The sequence below is a fragment of the Penaeus japonicus genome, unplaced genomic scaffold, assembly GCF_977035675.1.
Source record: "Penaeus japonicus unplaced genomic scaffold, GWHDUDI00000001_assembly GWHDUDI00000040, whole genome shotgun sequence".
NCBI classification, from domain to species: Eukaryota; Metazoa; Arthropoda; class Malacostraca; order Decapoda; family Penaeidae; genus Penaeus; species Penaeus japonicus.
The window spans coordinates 433,443-438,442 of NW_028234442.1; positions in this window are offsets into that span (position 1 = coordinate 433,443).

Sequence of the window (5,000 nt, forward strand, 5' to 3'; positions counted from 1 at the left end):
TAAATGCTAACGATTTAAATGATATCAAAAATTCATATAAAGAAAACAAAAACATAAAACACTAGTGGAAGATGTGAAATTGATCCCAAATTATTTATTTCAATTGACTGAACACTTTAAAAAAAACTCGTCCTTTCAACCTTCAATTTTTTAATATCAAAAGTGGTTTATTAAGTTTATCATAGATGTCATGCTGAATCCTTCTGAAATGCAAAATATGACGCCCATGGGTAAAAGATATAGAATAAAGTCGCCATCATATATATATATATAGATAGATAGATATGGTCAAGGGCTATAGAAAGGGGGAAGAACCGGGAGAAAGGAAGTGTCGGTTGCAGACATGAGCACCATTTCATATATCAAGGAGCTTAAAGAGAACGCGATCGCTATATAGCAATAAGAGGATTTAGTTTACGGGAACCATTTTTGTAGCTTACGTTATTATTATTATTTATGTGATCTTAATAGGAAGTTCCTGCAATAGCCCACATCACGGTGACTCAATAATATATACATTATATGGAATAATTGTCAGTTCTGTATGACTCTCGACGGCATCAATATCGATAGAGTACATTATCTCAAGGTAGATAGAGATTATGCCTTTGTGTATGACGATATTATCTGACTTTGAACTGACAATATATATATATATATAATATATATATGTATGTATGTATATATGTATATATATATATATATATATATGTATATATGTATATGTATATATATATGTATATATATATATATATATATATATATATATATATATATATATATATATATATATGTATGTATATATACATAAACATATGTATATGTGTGTATGAATACACACACACACACACACACACACACATATATATATATATATATATATAATATATATATATATGATATATTTATATATATATATATATGTATATATATATATATATAGAGAGAGAGAGAGAGAAATAGGTAGATAGAAGGAGGTCTTGATAAGGAAGTGTATGTAAATACATATGTTAAAACTAATAAAACATTTTTTTTATTGTAATTAAAATTAATGCAAATATTACAAAATAGTAAACAAAGTTCATCAAATCTTCTTCTTCTACTGGCTTTTCCCAATTTACTCGGGGTCGCCGGCACGGATCCGCCTCCTCCATGTGGTCCTCCATAATGCATCGCTCTCTGTCACCCCTTTCGCTATCTTGTCCTCTTTCACGCAATCCTCCCACCTTCTTTTGGGCCTTCCCCTCTTCCTCCTCCCAACAGTCATCCGTCTAACCCTCTTCCCTACATAATCTCCATTTCTTCTCACTATGTGTCCCAGCCACCTCAATCTGCTTTCTCTCAACTTTTCCGATATTTCTGTAACTTTCAATCTTTCTCTAATGTCCTCATTTCTTACTTTATCCAACTTTGTGAACCCCAGTGACCACCTCAGCATCTTCATTTCGGCTACCTGTATTTTCTTCTCCTGTGCTTTCGCACAGCCACCGCCTCCATGCCATAGATCATTGCTGGTCTTACTATGGTCTTGTACATTTTTCCTTTCACCACATCTGACACTTTTCTATCGCACATCACCCTGTTACTTTCTTCCACGCCCCCAACCTGCTTGTATGCGTTTTGTGACTTCCCTGTCCGAACCTCCATCTTCCTGCACTGTGGAGCCAAGGTACTTAAACTCTTTTACCTGGTTCACGTCCTCACCCTGTATCTTTACCGGTGTTACATCCTCATCATCATCCTCTACGTCCTCTTCTCCTACCTTTCATCTCAAATACTCGGTCTTCTGTCTACTGACTCTCATTCCTCTGGTCTCCATTGGCATTCCTCCAAAGCTCTAATCTCAGCTCTAACCTCCTCCTTCGTGTTCCCGCGCACCACTACATCGTCCGCAAACAACATATCCCACGGGGCTTCCCTCTGGACTACCTCCGTCATGCAATCCATAATCACTGCAAACAAGAATGGGCTAAGTGCTGACCCTTGATGGCAGCCCCACCGTTACCTCAAACTCCCCGTATCACCCGCCGCGCACCTCACCACAGTCTTACTGCTCTCATACATATCTTGTATCAACCTGATGTATTTCTCTTCCACCCCCTTCAGTCTCAAACAATTCCATACCTCTTGTCTCGGTACCCGATCGTAAGCTTTCTCTAGATCAATGAAGATACAATGTAGTTCTTCTTGCCCCTCCCTGTGCTTCTCCATTATCTGCCTGAGCGCAAAAATTGCGTCAGTTGTGCTTCTATTTTGGCATAAACCCAAACTGTTGGTCAGACACCTCCACTCTACTCCTCAATCTCTTGTCTATGATCCTTTCCCACATCTTTAGGGTATGTGAGGTTAGTTTGATGCCCCGGTAGTTTCCACAATCCTGTATGTCCCCTTTGTTCTTGAAAATGGGTATGAGAGTACTATCTCTCCATTCATCTGGCATATGCTCCGTCTCCAAGATGTTTCTGAATACCTCTGTTAGCCACCTCACTGCTGTTCTGCCCATAGCCTTCCATGCTTCGACTGGTATATCATCCGGTCCCACCGCTTTACCATTCTCTATCCTTTTTAATGCTGTTGTCACTTCCATTTCTCCAACCTCCTCTATCTCTCCTTCGTCTGCAGCTTCAATCACTAGTTCTACTCTTGGTTCTCTACATTCATCAATTGTTGGTAGTACTCCTTCCATCTTTCTTTTATCTGTTTGCCGTCAGTCAACACTAGTCCTTCACCGTCTTTTATCCTCTTAGCTTGGTATACATCTTGCGCCTCCTTATGTTTCTGCTTGGCTATCCTGATAGCTTTCCTTTGCCCATCTTGCCCGTCTAGGCTACTATACAACTCCTCGTACGCTTTGCTTTTGGCTTTTGCCACTTCTCTTTTCGCTTTCTTATTTGCCTCTTTAAAGGCTACAATAGTTTCCTCACATCTATTAGATCTCTCTCCTTCTTCTTTTTCTCGCTTGTCCCTGATCGCATCCTGCACCTCGGTGTTCCACCACCACGTCTCTTCTTTCTTCCCTTTCCTGCCTGAAGTACGCCCTAGTACCTCGACAGCCGTTTCCCGTACTACCCCACTCAATGTGCTCCACTCTTTCCGCTCTTCCATATCCAATTTCCTCTCCACCTCCTGGACAAATTTATTTCGATGTTCCTCTTCGTTTTAACTTCCACCAGCGCGTTTTCTTTGTTCCACATTCACTTCTTTTAATCTGTTGTTTCATCTTTACCTTGCAGACTACCAGCTTGTGCTGTTTAGTCACCGCTTCTTTTGGCAGGACATAGCAATCCTGTATTGTCTTCAGTTCCCTTCTCTTGCACATGATGTAGTCCACCTGTGTACTTTGTCCCCCGCTAGTATAAGTTGCTCGTCGGGTCAATCTCTTTTGGAAGTAGGTGTTAACTACTGCCATGCTTTTTGCTGTTGCAAAGTCCACAATTTTGTCTCCTCCTTCGTTCCGTATTCCGACACCGTACTTTCCCGTAACCTCTGTGTCCAAGCTCCCTTCCCCGACATGACCGTTGAAGTCACCTGCTACCCATGTCACCTCTGCATCTGGTATCTTCAGCATCACATCCCCAAGCTGTTCCCAGAAGTCGTCTTTCTCTTCATCCGTACACCCCACTTGAGGAGCGTAGATGCAAACCACATTCATAATGGTTTCTGCCACCTCGATCTTGACCCATATTATTCTGTCTGATGTTCTGTTTACCTGCACCACTCCTTCTTTCATTGCCCGACTCAGCACCACTCCAACACCGTTTCTTTTGTTGTTTTCCCCCACGTAGTACAACTTATAGCCGTTTCCCAGTTCTTTGGCTTTTTGCCCTTTCCACCTTGTTTCCTGCACACACAACACGTCTATTTTCTTCCTCTCCATTACATCCACCACTTCACGTCCCCTTCCGGTCATTGTACCCACGTTCAGTGTTGCGATGACCACCGTTCTGTCTACCATCTTTGACTTCCTCCTTTCACCCCTCTGAGCTATCTTCTTTAGTCTTACCCGCTCCTGGTAAGGTAGCCGTCGCTCACTTCTCACAGCTTTACGGCGATCTTGCTGCGCATCGCTTGTGGGGAATGCCCTAGCATTATTGTCTTTCCTCTGGTTCCGTGTCATATTGTGTTTGGCAAAGGTTTTAAAGCCGGATGCCCTTCCTGCCGCCAACCCTCCCCATTTACCCGGGCTTGGGACCGGCACTTCCACGTCACTGGATTGTGAGGCTTCCGTGGCTGGGTTAACAAAGTTCATCAAATAGCATACCTAAATACCTTATTTTGTTTAGTTGTACACAGAATGAATAGGTGTCAGGAAGAAAGAAAATGGGCAGAGGGGTGACTGTACTATTTTATTATTTCCAGATTAGCTGATAAGCTATATTCATTTAGTTAAGGTTCCAATTTCCATATCTATAAGCTTTCCAAAATACATATATCTAAACCAATGGCAGCAGAGTTAAATACAATAGCTAATGGGGTGATCATGCACTTCACTATGATCTCTGATAGAGGAAAACACTGGTTTATTCGACCTAGATTTTGTACGGGAAGTTCTTTTCTGCTCGTCTACCCCAAAAGAAATATTTCTTTCCAACATAGGCGGTATCACAGCTACCATAAATACATTTATATATAAATATGAGTTTAGGGAGAATCTATCCTTATCCTTGATTTTGAAGAAAAAAGTGGCAATGAGTAATTGTGTTGTATTTTTTTATTCATTACATATTCAATTATCGGGCAAGTGCATGAGAAAGTGTAGATTAGTGTATATATTATATTTTGTAAATAATATATTTTAAGAATATTTGCTAGCATCGATTATATTATCATAATTGTTACTTTTTTCTCACCATTATCATAAGTAGAATTAGATGTAGTTTGGTTATGTTTATTTCAGTATCCTCATTATTCGGCTGGTTGATCATTTAGATTTTCGTTTAATAGTTGTCATTATTCTGGTCATTAACATCCTTATTTTAATCCTTATCATTAGCTATCAT